At 42.3% G+C, this 15,324-nt stretch overlaps 1 protein-coding gene across 6 annotated transcripts in view; it reads right to left on the bottom strand.

Annotated features, from left to right (window-relative positions):
- Positions 1-8,980, bottom strand: part of LOC308386270 (uncharacterized protein) — an 84,468-nt gene extending 75,488 nt beyond the window's left edge. For all 6 annotated transcript variants that reach the window (XM_080865687.1, XM_080865689.1, XM_080865690.1 and 3 more), the window contains exon 1: positions 8,276-8,980. The gene's annotated coding sequence lies outside the window, so the exon portion shown is untranslated. The remainder of the gene's footprint in view (positions 1-8,275) is intronic.
- Positions 8,981-15,324: the final 6,344 nt, after the last annotated feature.

Below are 15,324 nucleotides of genomic sequence, written 5' to 3'. Positions count from 1 at the left end.
GCTAACACCAAACTCTGCTGGAACATTTAAATAAGGCCCGCGTGGCTGCAGAAGTGAACAGCTGGACAACAAGAAGTCATTTCTGATAAATCAACACCAGAAGTGAGAGCCCACGTGTTCCTGCCTCACCTGGTGTTTAATGTCAAACAACTTAATGTCTTTAAATATTCAGATCTGGTGCTTCAATAGACCTTTGACCTGTCAGGGTGTATCCGTCTACACCTGTTAAACAGGCTTTGGCTCACTGCAATGCTAAACTGGAAAGTAATTAAGAAATTAAGCTCATAGATTAATATATCTGGAAACAAAGAAAATTAATTAAAGGTATGAAATTTAAAAAAAAAAGCATATTATTCTTAATTTTCTGCTCTATTTTTGATCAACTCCATCAAGCAGCTGTTCAGAATGAATCAGTGAAAACATAAACAAATAGTTTATTTGTGGTGTTTAGGTGATGTTCAGAGTTGGGAATGGGATCTGAAGGTCACAGGATTAAGTTTGGTGTTGACTGTTATATATTATATTTACATTTGAAGTTTTAATGCTGGAACTATTTTCAAAATAAAACAATCACTTACTCCCTAAAACGTATTACTGAACTATCATCTGATATTATGCACTGATGAATTTAAATACTTTATCTGTTTTCTTTTGTACTCACAGTGTACACAGGTGCAGAATTAAAACACCCATTTCCTTTAAATATTCCAGCATCGTTTGGTATGAATGATTTTCCGATATGAAGCCAGAGACTGCAGGTGATCTGGCTCTGGGATGTGTCAGATGGCTGTCCATGTAAACAGGACGTCGACCTTATAAAGACCGACCGCGTAGGCGCCGCGTGACCATCTGCTCCCAGACTGCACAAAGACTAATCACAGCTCAACACAACAGCAAAGGGTTCATTTATCACCATTGACACCGAATCATCCACATATAACAGCAAACTGACTCTGAATTAAGAAAATACGCATATCAAGCAAAAAATAATAAAATGTGGATAAATGATTCTGATCGTGGATAATGCTGTTGTTGTTGATTATATGAAAAAATAAGCTTCAATAATCAACTGAAAGCTCATTTTTCTCGGTTTGGGCACTTTGGAAATGCACATTGTCCTGGTTACACAACAAATCTTACAAACTGTGACATATTAAAAAAAGTTAATTAATTAAAAAGATTTTTCCAGTACCTGTTACATCCCAAACTAGCAAAAACATCTGTGGACTGGAATGTGCACGGCTCAAACCTGGAAGGCTCCACAACCAGCAAAACCCAGCTCAGCCTGTAAACTATATGACAGGCGACTGTAACCACACACACCACCCACGGCTTGTGCTCTGCTTTCTGAGGCTTTTACAGCGGTGAGCGTAAACTGGCTGCTGCATGTTAGGATTTAAGGACCGTGACTCAACACACTTCCCATTGTGCTTTATTGTTTTAATGACTTTGCACATAAACACTGTTTCCCAGGTTCGGCACCAGCTTTCCAGCTGCCTCTGGTCTCTGACCTCACTATAAACAGGGGGAACCCTCATTACTTAGATCATGTCCACCTGTCCCTCTAACCTCGCTGGCGCTGGCCCTTGAGCTCACCGCACCACCCCTCCCCTGCAGCTGTGCCACACCTCCACCACGATTTTAAAGACAAAAGTGACCAAATTTACACGAGAAGGTGAGGAAATAAGCTTTCTGCTAACATGAGCAAGCCTGGTTTGTCGTGGTCTGGGTGGTTTTCCACAGCATCAGCTCCTCCCCAGTGGGTGGAGTCTTTGTTGTTCCTCACCTGATGGCAATCGTACCAGCAGTATTTATGACCGGCGCACTCAACTGGTCTTCGCCAGATTATCTGCCAACTTTAGTCAGTTCTCGGCCTCACGTCCGTTCCTTGGTGACTAATCGTGTGTATTAACCGTATCTGTTTTTCTCGTCAGCCTCTGAAACCCACCTACCAAGCTCTCCTGGATACCAGTTTGCTGCCGCCGGTAATCCCTCTCCATTTTGGAGCTGCCATTCTCTCCTGCCTGCCTCCCTGCATTGCATGCAGCACCCACCTGGACCTCTCCTGCCTCCCCCCTCCACGCAACCCCCACCTGCAAGCTTGTAAGACAGCTCAGTGTACTATCCTTAGATTCACTCACAACCCTCTGTGGGATTCCCCTGACTGCTCTGTCCTCTGTTTCAGTGCCCTGGCCCGCCACAGTTTCCCCTGCCCAGTACCTGCACCCAGTTATCCCTGCCATCTAGTTATCATCACAGTATTTTTCTCTCGCCTCAGACATCTAGTTTATGTTCATTGATTCTAGTCTGCACTTTCTGTTAGCCTCTGAGCATTGTAAAATAAAATCTCTTTTCGTTACACCTCACCCCTGGCCTCCGGTTTTGAATCTGCACTTGAGTCCATCCCATGTCCACGGGCCACTGCGCCTGACATGGTTAGGAAGCCAAAGACACACATATCTGCTAATTGATGCCACCATTGATTATCTTCCACTTATTAAGAGATTTGCTCTAAGTCATACAATTGATTTCCATGTATAAATGCATTAAAACAGTAAGACAAAGACAGCTGAGAAGGTGAGGTGAGGGTGAAAACACACTGCAGTGCAGTCACATCCCTAATTTTAAACTCATAACAGTCTCCAAATCATTGAGCTGTAACAGAATTCACGCAGCTTACTGTAGTTATGATGTTGGAAAGCATCAATAGAAACCAAAATCTTTTTTGAAGCAGGCAAACAAGTTTATTTCTGCTGCAAAGATTTTAACATTAAATGTCTATGAGGACTCGCTGATGGAGCCAGCCTCTTGTGGCCACTAGAGGAACTGCAGCCTTTGGTACTTCAGCTTCTTTTTCAGCTTTGGAGGTGTCCATTTATTTATTTTGACCAATCACATTAAAAAACTTAGATTTTAAGTTTTTATTGTGATCACTGTGAAGAAAATACAACTGCAAGACTTTACTATCGGATTTCGTTAGAAATCAGGATCAGTTCCACGGACGGATTTGTTCCAAGAACAGCATTTTCCTCCCACAGTTAATTGTAAATGTAAAAAAAAAAGAGAAATATATATAAATACATCAGTTACCATGACAACTGAATAATGTTGGCAAGAAAATGCACTGCTGACTTCTGTTACAGACCAGCATGCTTTCATAACTGGTGATACCATCGTCTTGGGGCACTTTCTCATTAATACTCATAATATTTATCCTTCTACTTGATATTTCTGTGCTCACCAGCACTCACAGAGATCCAAACCCATCAGGGGTCAAACAGTAAATCAGTGGTTCAGTGGCCTGAGAAACAGCTGAGTCCTGGCTGACTTTGGGCCTGCAGCCATCACAGCCTCACCCAGAATCACAGCAAACACGACTCTCTGGGAACGAGCTGCTTTGGTCTCTTCTTGAAGCTGAATTTGGAGTTTTTATAGGTGGTAAAAGAAAGAAAAGAAAGCCTCCTCACTGACCAGCTCTCTCTCTCTCTTTGTGTCTTTCCTCAGATCTTGTTAATGAATTCTGAAACACAAAGCTTTTCCTGGGAGAGGCCCTGTGATCTCGTCCTGATGTGAACCAGTGCTGCTGCCAGCCACAGCTCAGCAGAAACAACACATTTCTCTTCAGGTTTTCAACAGTTTATTTTTTAATGGAATACTGTACTGCACTACAGATAAACTCAGATCCTGCTGCTGTTACTGACAGTGGAAACTATGCCATACCAGCGCTTTGAAGCTGAAGCGCGTCTCATCTGCAGCTTTTTGCAGATGATGTTTTTCCTTCTAATGAGCCTGCACTGTGATGTGTGGATGACATCGCTCTTTCTCAATTAAGCAAACAGAAAACCAGCTGTGTTATTTCCGGATGCTCTGACCTCGACTCGACTGCCAAGAAGTGGTTGTTGTCAAATTCTCTTATCCTTAATGAGAAGAAAACCGAGATTATGATTTTTGGTAGTAATGCCCTTCGTGCCAAACTCCGGGATGCCTTTGGTTTTCTTAGTTGTTCTCTCTCTGATACTGTCAGGAATCTGGGTGTCTTATTTGACAGCTCCTTTTCACTTGACAAACAAGTGTCTGCTGTTGTCAGATCTAGTTTTTACCAGCTTCGTCTTATCTCTAAGGCTAGGCGCTATATCCCGCATAAAGATCTCGAAAAGCTCATCCACGCCTTTGTAACGTCGAGGCTAGACTATTGTAATTCACTTTATTGTGGTCTCCACTCTTCCCTTTTACAGGGATTACAGACAGTTCAGAATGCTGCAGCTCGCATTCTAACTAAAACCAGCAAGTTTGCCCACATTACTCCTGTCCTTGCCGATCTGCACTGGTTGCCTGTCAAATATCGTATTCAATTTAAAATTTTGTTGTTTACTTTTAAAATTACTAACAACACTGCACCCAGCTACCTTAAGGACCTTTTAAACCCTTATGCTCCTGCTAGGGCTTTAAGGTCATCGTCACAGTTACTGCTGGCTCAGCCCAGATCTCGACTTAAGACTAGAGGTGATCGATCGTTTGCTCTTGTCGCACCTGTGCTGTGGAACAATCTCCCGATTGGCATCCGGGCATCTGATTCTATTCATTCTTTTAAATCACAGCTTAAAACATATCTCTTTAAACTTGCCTTCTCCACCTTTTAATTGCTGGTTTGTTTGTTTGTTTGTTTGGTTGCTGTGACCTATTGACCTCTTGTATTAATTCCCTCCTATCTTTCTATTGGTGTTTTTATTATGGTGGTACAGCTTTTATCTTGCTATTACCCATGTGCTGTAGTCATTCTTATTGGTAGCTTTTATCTATGAACATAACTCGTTATTTTTATTTATCCGTTATCAATGTTTGAACCTTTTATTGTTTTATGTAAAGCACTTTGGTATGCCCAAGGCTTTTAAATGTGCTCTATAAATAAAGATTGTTGTTGTTGTTGACTCTTTAAGGATCTGTTGCTTGCAAAGAACCTGCGAGTGATCGCTGACAACACAGTGTTTAAAAAATGACTTTCGTGGACGTTAAAGCACTGATGGAGGGGAAGCTCTCATTCAGCATGCCTTGAATTCATCCCAGCTCTCCCAGTACTATTGTAATGGTCTTCATCCAGGTGCCAGTCTGCTGTCGCTCAGTTTTTTTGAAGCTGCACCGAACTCTGCTGGGACACACAAGCAAGGCCAGATGTCACCCTGGTGGCGTCTGACAGTTTCCAATGATTTCAGACTTTATAGATGTTTCTTTTGTTCCCTCTACACTACAGAGCTGAGCTGATGCACCACAGAGGTGAAACTGAACAGCAGTTTCTCCTAAATGTTGGGATGGACGTCCCCTTTATGAACATTTTTAAATCCTTTAAAAAATATTTTCATTCTTTGGCTTTTAAACCAAACTGAGTTCTGATTTTGACATTTAGAGTTTTTAACACACTTGTAAAATAAACGGACTCATCTTAACACCACTGGACTTGCTTTACAGCACGATGTTGAAGATTAAACTGAGCAATAATCAGGCTTTTTCTATCCTTCTGTATAAATAGCTGCAGATTATTAATATCACCTGTTATGTTGAACATAATAACGGCACGGAGGACAGCAGGGTCGAGGTTAATCTCTGTTCGTTACATCACTTCCACTCTCCCACGTATGTCAGTGCTGTCTCACTACTTTAGTCTAATCATCTTCTTTTACCCAGTCAGCCTCCACTCTGCACTAAATCTCACTTCCTTCATTTCAAATGAAATGCGACCCCCCCCTCCTCCCCGTCTCCGCCTCTCTCAGCGCTCCATCCAAGCCTCCATCTTTAGGGAAAGGGTTAGGAAAGCAAGTCATCAAGTCAAAGCTGATGGTTTCTTACATGTAAAAGTCACTTATTAATTTAACACAGGTCTCAGACTGAATATGAGGTGAAACCTGAAGCCGAGGGGTGGCAGTCGGGGCTGAGACGTGAACCCTGAGTGGAACATGCTGGATGTGGGAGGTGTGACGACCTGTGTGACAAACTTATGGAGCTTCTCTAAAAATGGCCAGGTGGTGATTAGAGGCTGTCAGCTGGTGGCAGGGTGCTGGAGGGGTGTGATGAAGCAGGTGATATGCAGCAGGTCCAACTCACCACTTTTAGATGTGATGATTTCCTGCTAACGCGCTGGTGCCCGATCCCACAGGGGGGAGCTGTATTTAAGCTACAGGGTGGACCAAAGGCAGGGTCATAAAGTTTCAGCTCGTCAGAACTCCAGGAGTGACAGGATCTCCATCAGGGAATGAATGAATTCCAAAACAGACGCTCGCGCCGCCTTCGATGACAATTACTCTTCGTTAGGTGACAGCAGCATCAGAGCGGGTAATAAAAACCGAGGGAAGCTGAGGAAGAATTTCAAACCTCAGCCATACGACAGACACACTTCTAAGAGCAGATTGAAGCCTGACGTGAGGAACATAAAAAGTTCTCATTTTGATCACCGCAGCTACATCGTTAACATCATCTGGATTCCCACAGCATAGCAATGAGACTCAAGGACAGACGACGAACTACGACACCCGTCAGCGTGTCCGAGCGGTTAGCATGAAACATTTTTCCTAATAAAACACGAGCTGCTGATCATATTCAACTCAAACTGCTTCTCTCCGTCTTCGTCCACCTCCTCTTCCTCACACTTATCCCCCTCATCTTTCTTTCGCCAAGTCAACCTCGAAAAGAGCTGAGTAATAAAAGGTCTGCTGTTAAAGGTCACAGCAATTGAGCGAGAGAGCCAATGTGTGCGTCCTAATTAAAGCAGAGCGAGAGAGGAGGGAGAGTTTGTGCTAACGGAGCGGAATAACGCGATCACTCGGTCAGGTAAACAGAGGCGGAGCCCAAGATCGACAGGCTGGAAATGAAGAACCCAGAAGAGACGAGGGAAAAGAAATGGCTAAATATGTCAGCGTACGATTAACTCAGTCCAACATTGTTCAATCTCATTTTTATACGACTGAACTGTTTCCCAAGTTTCTCACGTGTGCTGGATAATGTGAGGGTCACGCTGCTCACACGTGTGTTAGTCCTGTGATGGGCCGAGGGCGGGCATACCTCACCTTTACACTTCCAACACACAAACAAATTAATTGTGTTTTTCTTTTCTAATAAAGTCAAATTGTTTATAACCAGTGTTGGACCTAAACTACATGCCAGGATTCATACATGGTTAAACTGGCCTGAGCCCGGGCAGATTCTACATCAGGGAATCTGCGGGGTTTTCCTCTGCACAGTGAGCAGGTTTCCCAACAGACGACACGTCTCAACCATCTACTGTCAGTCAGACAGTTGGAAACAGGTCAGAAAATGACACTGAATATAAATCAATCTGATAAGTTTTTGCACACATGTCAGTTTTTACTGAATGCTGTTTAACCTCTCAACACCTAGCAGCTCACTGGCAGCCTGCAAAGAGTAAAGTTGGGTTTTGTTACATGCAAATGTTTCTATATGTTACATTTCAAATGATTGTTTTGGGTTTTTAGTGAGAGTTTTTGCATTCACGTGTTTCAAACTGAGCAAATCTGCACAAAACGATGGACCCAAAAGACTCAGACTCCACAGATTCAGTAATTCGGTAATCCCACAACCCCCGATTTCCAGGATAAAACATGGAATAAATACAATGGAGTTCCAATAAATCGACCATACAAACCATCCAAGATCTAATAATATACAAACCAAAATCACAAAGGTCAGCTCTGCAAATAGAAAGTAGAGAGGAATCCCTTTTCCACATTTTCCCAATTCCTAGTTTGCTCCACTTACATGAAACCAAACAAACTCCACACTGACTTTTCCCAGTGATCCACAAAAGCACAAAAAGTTCACTTCACTACCCCACTAACGACAAAACTCAAGAAAATGTCTAGAACAACACAAAGGCAAAGAGTCCACCAGTCTTCAAAGACTATATATAATTTATATGCTAACATATATTTGAGATAAAGAGAGATGTCAAGTCAGAGTACATGTTTTATACTTTATTAAGTATAAACACATGTACTGTTTAAGCTCATATTTGAATGGTTTGAATGGTTTTGAATATTTTGAATCGGTGGAGGAGATGCAGCGTGATAAACTGTAGATGCAGCAGTGCACGATGATCTTTGCTTTTTAGGGGCAGAAGTGCATGATCCTAACTTCATGACCAATTTCTAAAATTTCTCCAAGACTGCTGGTTTTACATGTTTTATAAAAGCAGGAATACAAACGTAAAACAATCAGACTGACGTAAAAAAAGAGACAGAAAACGACTACAGGAAGGAAACAAACAGACCTCAGCATCATCCACTGAGCGTCGTCTGGTCATCAGGACACATCTGTAGAACATCTGTGCGCACAAACACACACTCTCTCTCACACACCACAAAAAGAAAACAATCACAAAAAATAAAGTTCATTAAATGTTGATTTTAAATGATTCAACATCACAACAGTTGTAACTTCTGCATTTCTGACAAACTACTTTCTGGACTGAAATCATTCGTTTAGTGTAAAAACACTCAATAGTTTTTAATCTTTACTGGTAATAAATTCAAACTTCATTCAATTGATTCTACAACATTCAAACATCCACAAACTTCTAGCAGTAACTCTGTCCTCCCTGTTTACTAGCTTGTCTTGTTACTCGTGTATTATCGTTCTCCTCCTCTGGCCCTTCACGCTCCCCTTTGCGTCTGTTCTCTCCCAGAAACCTTTCTTCTTCTTCTTCTGTTGCCTTTCAGAAACATTCATAATGTAACCTACTTTGCCTACATTCAGTAAATAGAAGTCGTGATCACTTACACTAATGGTTGTAGAAGATGCTCCTCTTCAAACAGCTGACGTCAAAACGCTGCAGGACTTGATGATGTAGACATTTTGTGTTTGTGTGTGTGCGTGTAAGAGACTGTGCTCACCGACCAGAGTGCATCCTCACACATACACACACACACTCTCATATACAGAGCGACAAACAGTAGCTTGGTGTGTATCGTGTGTGTGTTCATACGTTGCTGATCTGCTCCTGAGTCCTTCTGAGTCTTTGCATCTCCGGAGTGTCGGACACGATGCTGAACCCTCGACCTTTGCTCTCCTCAAAGTCCTTCTTATACTTCACCTGCAGGAGAAGCAGAGGGAACGAAACACTTCATGTCAAAGGGACAGTCACACTATGAAAGCGTCTCTGTGGCAGTGTGAGGGACACAACTCGATCTATATTTGATGTGCTGCAATATTTAGCTCGTCCACGTCTGTCACACTGTTGCACAAAGACAAACACCAGCTCGGCGTCTCCAGTCGAGTACTTCCACGCTTACACTCGCTATTTTCAGTGCACAAGCGTGTTCACACTGACAAGTGCGGCTACATGACGAGCACAGCAAGGATGAACATGAAACGCTGGAGCTACACTTCTCAGCCTCAATCGCTGACACACTGAAGAATCGTGGAAACCACTCAACTATTTTCAGCCAGCAGGAGGATTACATTAGTTTCGACTTCAGTTTTATGTGGTCAGACACCCGACAGGAAGCAAATGTCTGCAAAAACCAGCAGCTGACTCAACAATTAAACAGTTAAAAGGTGCAACACTCTGTTTTTAACTTATTTTATTCTGTGGGACAAGTTATCCCCACTTAGCTTTAAAATGTAACTTCTGTGTTTCACATTGCAAAGAACAAAACATGAAAAATATCTTAAGTTTGTGCTTTAAGGCTTTATTTAGTTAGACAAGACAGGAGAGGTGGGAGAAAGACTGGCAGTAAAGCGCCTCGGGGCAGATTCAAGCTCAGGCCTCTGCAGCCGTACAGCGTGAGACTCACCTGCTGAGCCTCATGAGCTTTACCAGCACCCTGAAAGAAAGTTTCAACAACAGACCTTATTTTACGCATCCAAGCAAAAGTCTATTCAGAAAACTGACACAAGGGAGTCACAACTCAGAACGTATTCCAACAGTCCTTTCCAATACCTGCACACTGCGTGGAAGTGCACTAACAGAAGTATCCAAACTCAGAGACAGTGTATAACATTATGCAGTAAGGCTTTGAGAAGAGCAGTGGTTCGGTTTCCTCTGGGTGAAAAGACGGATGAGGATCCGCAGACAGCTGCGATCACGATGTGGTTCAGGAACTAATTAACGACATAATTCAGCTACGGTCTCATGAAAGCAACAAAACCGTGATGACGTGTAATAATATCTGAAGGTGGGTTTCACCTTTAAGTGAGCCCACACAGCAGCAAGAAATAATTACACCACTCAGTGCTCAGATACGCCGCAGCAACAATCAACCTCACACGGTGTGAAAAGGACTTTAAATATGCTGTAATTGCCCCGCGTACGTTTGGAACTCGATCTGCAGGATATGAAAAGTAAAGAAGTTTTTATTTCTGGCTTTAGAAGCTGATTTTCACTGCTCGACTGTTCTCGCTCCTCACAGAGTCCAACAGAGGCAGTTTGGTTAATGATCTGGAAAAGTTATTTCAGGCCCACACCTATAATAATGTTTATGTGACTGACTGATGGTTATTTATTGACTGAAAGCGGAGCTGCTACTTAGTAAACTTCTTTTAAAATTGCCTTGTGCTGAGACAAAGCTGCGGATGACACAATAGTGAAGATTAGGACATTATGGCTCCAAACAAGTGGAGATGACAAGATTATTATCCAGAGTGACTTCGTCACTTCATGGATCTCTTCTAAAGCCACAGCTTCCACTGAGAGGTTGATAAACAACTCATGAATGAAAGTCAGACTAACAGAGCCCAGTCTGCAAAGTGAGAGCGAGACGCTGTGAGAGCTGTAAATAAAAACAGAATGCAATGATTTTTGGGAAGAGGCAACACGAGACTGGAAAAGTTGTGCAGAGCTAAAAAATAAAAAATCGTGCCGACACTGATGGTGTTGATTAGTAAAATGACAAAAAAGAGACTGAGACTATCAGAAGGGACGATGGGGAGGAGTTCACCTCTCTGTGACAGACGGCATGTTCAAATCGTTCAGCGATTTAACAATCAAGCTTCTGATGTAAGATTTCATCATCTGTTATCATCAAAGATCCAGAGAAGTGATGTTCAGGCCCTCAGGCAGAACTCAAACACACCTGACTCTGTGCTGGAAATCACTGCATGGGCTCAGAAACACTCCTAAAAACCACTGTCAGTGAACTCATCGCTGCATCTACACAAAGTTTGAACTCGACTGTGCAAAGATCCAAATCCAGCAACACTGTTGCCTTTTGACTCCAGTCTGACCAATCACAACAAGCCGTGGAATAAAGAGAGGTGGGACAGAGCCTGTATGACAGAATGAGGGGGCGTCGGCACACATGCACAGGGGTAGCTTGTGCATCTGTGGAGGCCTCATTAATGCTGAGCGTTTGGAGAAACATGTGCTGCCATCCAGACAACATCTTTTTCAGGAAAGGACTTGCTTATTCCACACTGACACTTTTTCCACGTTTTCCAACAGCACAGCTGTTAAACCGGTCCGCCTGTCGTCCGGACCTGTCACCCAGCAGCTGAAATCGAGCAACAGGAATAAAAAATCTGGGAACTCGGGAGACCAATGCTGTAGTTTTAAAAGGCAAACACTTGCAGGGTCTTGTTAAAAGAAGAGGTGATGCAACTCAGCGGTAAACATGCTCTTAACTCAGCGTTTTTGAAGTGCGCTGCTGTCATTTCAATGAGCGGACATGTTTCAAAAGAACGATTTCTTGTGGTGTTTCTGTTTTATCCTTAGATACAGACTCTAAACGGCTCTTTTACATTTTAGTTTTGAATCATGTCGTGGGCATGTTCAGGATTCTCCACATGTTTAACACATTCACTTTGCAGGACACTATTTCTCTATGAGGGCAGACTGATCACAGATCTGTAAATGAGTCAGGGTCAGCCAAACCAGTACTGTGTCCCTGCCAAGCAGCAGGCCGAGTGGATGATTTAGAGCCCACAGACAACAACGATAACAAGCATGCGGTCATTTTTACTCCGGTCCCGCCCGCACTTCAGCTCGACCTTCAGAGGAAACACTCTGCAGCTCGTTTGGACCTAATGTCATCCTGCTGGTGCCTATCAGTCATCAGTAACAGTCCATTAGCCCTCAGAACAGCGTTGCATAAGGCTATAAAACGCAGGAGTATGACTCATAGCGTTGTGTGTTCTGTTATTCTGCTCTCACAGTGATTGCCCCCATTCTCATTACAAAGCAGATTAAATCCCCATTCATCAGTCCGAGGCTCCCTGCAGAGCTAATATGACAAGCTAATGAGCTAAACTACACACACCCTCTCTCTCACACACACTCGAGAAACTGGACAAAAGTGGACCGTGGGGTGGGGCTTGCATGGCTGACCATTTCTGATTGGTTGAGTGCATTGGCTCATTTTCTTTTTACATTCAATTAATTTAAATTATTTGTTGATGAATTTGGTAAGACTGCCTACGTCTTCTCCACAGTTATGACTGTAGACTGTATATAATAAAACTAATGTGGCTTCTACACTGAAGTCACCGTGAAACTAACGATGAACAAAGGACGATTCGTTTGGTTTCAAAGCAAAGTGTGACTGAATAGAAATCTAAGAACAACCATCAGTTGTCATCATCAATCTGTGGACTCGGAATACTTTCCTGATGAGTTTACAGTCTCGATCGCTGGTTTCACTTTGGATAAAAAAGTCTCTGTGAGTCTCTCACCTGCGCTCTGACGTCTGACGTGAAAACACTGAGACGGCGGAAAAGCATCAATCTTTTACAGAGTTTGTGGATACGACTCAGTGATCTCATCTGCAAAGCACTAAATCACAACTGACAGCAGCACAGCTTCATGCACTGTTGATTGTCCTTTGCTGTATGTGGAGACTCTTTTTTTGTAGTCTTCAACATTACCTCCTCCCCCTAGACTGGAGTGGAACAGTTTTATAGTTTTATATGGTCGTGGTTGCTTCATCTGCTTCACTGGTTTCAGGAAGTTGCGTGGTTGAACACAGATCTCTGCGTCCTGTATGAGTCCGGTTTGAGGGGACAGGGTTTCAACTATTACTTAACAATCCTCTACTTGGCAGTGAAATGAAGGAAAAAAACTTTTTTTAACAGGAAGAGAAGTCCAGGCTCAGGGAGGGGCAGTCATCTGCTTCAGCTTTCAGGGCGATGAAAGAAAGACAAGAGAGAAATGGAGCATGGAGAGACCACGAACAACAAACTGGACAAAACAAACTCCAACAGAGAGAAGACAAAAGCTGAAAACAGGGAGTGAAGATGCATCAGGGTTTGTCCCATAGCAGCCTGAACCAAAGCAGCATAACTAAAGGATGATCCAGCCCTCAAAATAAGCTTTAATCAATATTGGATGTTTTAAGGCTAATCCTTGAAGTACACAGGCTACACAAACTGGGAGCTGGTTCCACTCATCCCAGTCTACTTTTAGAAAGTCTAAGAACCACATGGAGGTGGCTGCAGCTCTGGAAGCAGAACAGCTCATGATAGGAAGCACTTACACAGAAAAAACGTAGACAAAAGTGCTTGTGTCAATGGGTGAATGAGGCATGTTGTACAAAGCACTTTGAGTGGTCGAGTAGAAAAATGCTATATAAGAACCATTTACAAGTCAGCCCGTCTGAGAGCAAAGTGCTCTATTAGGTTGAAAAGAAACTATGAGGTGTTTAAAATGTGCTGATCATTCAGGACTGTGTGAGATGGTCTGTGAGGCTGTTTAGGTTTTGATGAACGATCAGCTGGTCTGAAGGATGAAAAACTGCAGTTTCAGAGCAAATAAAATAAGAGCTGTTTATTTGATCTCACAATGACTTTTAAATAAAACCGAATGATTTTAGTTTGCAATGAAAAATCGTTGTTTTTTATTTTGTGACTTCTCTATATGTAATTCACATGCTTGAGACAGACAGCGCCAACCATAACCAGGTCACACGATCATGTCTCATCCTTTCCTCTGTGCCTTACACAACGAGGTCAGTGCTGAACATATGCGGGGTTTCCCAGTGTGTGTAATGTAAGCACACTAATGCTACACAGTGTCACTGTCTGTTACAATCAGCTTCCTGAAGGAGAACCTGTGAGTTTCAGAGCAAATATAAACAGACTTATACATGACCTACAGAGAGAGCAGGCGAGTGGGCAGGAAGTAACTAAAGAAGAGGAAGAAGAGGGTTTGTTTCCACCTTCTACACGGCACAAGGGAAGAAAGCCTCTTTTACAAAGACAATGCTAAAAATGACACATTAGTCATTTTACATCTTTATTGATGCTGATTTAAGTTTATTCCAGTTCTATTTCAGCTAACCTCCACACCCAAAGAGGAGAAGATGCAAACGCACCACTGTTGAAATTTCAGGGATGCACCTTCTTTATTTGAGTGGTTCCCACTCCACATCTGCCTGCCGTGTAGATGTATGATATGTTAGTGGATCTTTAACCCATTTCTGCTGATATGAATCCAGTGTACAAACCATGAAGACTATAGCACAGCTACACAGACCTGCGGGGTCTGTAAAGCTGTACAAAATAAAACATTTATTTTCCCCTCAGTCGATGTGGATCTATGTCTTTGGTCTGTTGTGGTTTTATGATATTGACAATGTTTTTGTATGTAAAAGGCCAACCAGTGCCAAGAGATGGAAAAGTGTTGATTTTGGTTTGGATGGTTTGGTTTCACATATTCTGCAGCATGCTGTTCATGTGAAAGTGTTTAGACCTAAATAATAATAATGATAAATAATAATAATAATTTAGTATTCTTATGGAAAGTGCTCACAGGATGTGCTTTATTTTGAAATAGAAGGAAGTGCCCTACTCTGTCTCTAGCTTTAGTGATGCCTGCTGCATGCAGCTGTGTGGTGTTATCCTGGATGAACAGCTATACTTCCTGTGCAGCAGCTTCATGCTCTGGACTGAACCCAAACAGCATCTATTATAATTTTGACATAATAATTACTTTTTAAAAATGTTGTTATTATTATTAAAATCGGAAGAAATAAATTAATCTTTCATTTTCATAACTTTAGGAAACAAAGACATTTTTTTATTTGAATCATAGTTTCCTAATCCTGTGGTATTACTGAGCGTTTTGTTTTTATTTATGTTTTTTTTAAGTGCTGAATTTGATTTTTTCCGTCCTGTGTTTGGTTTCATGTCCTTGTTCTGTTTGTAGTGGTCTTACTTCCCTCCGTGCTTCCCTGTTGTTCCTCCCTCTGCCTCATCTCTGAGCTTGTCTCTGCTGTCGTGTCTGTGAGTCTTGTTTCTGTTTTACTTTGAAGTTTAGCGTCATGTTTTTTATTTCTAGGTTCTTGGTTTACTTTCTGTCTTCTTCCCTCTACATGTCTGTCAGCCCAC

This window comes from Rhamphochromis sp. 'chilingali', assembly GCF_963969265.1.
Source record: "Rhamphochromis sp. 'chilingali' genome assembly, chromosome: 18".
Lineage (NCBI taxonomy): Eukaryota > Metazoa > Chordata > Actinopteri > Cichliformes > Cichlidae > Rhamphochromis > Rhamphochromis sp. 'chilingali'.
This window is presented reverse-complemented; position numbering and strand designations above follow the sequence as displayed.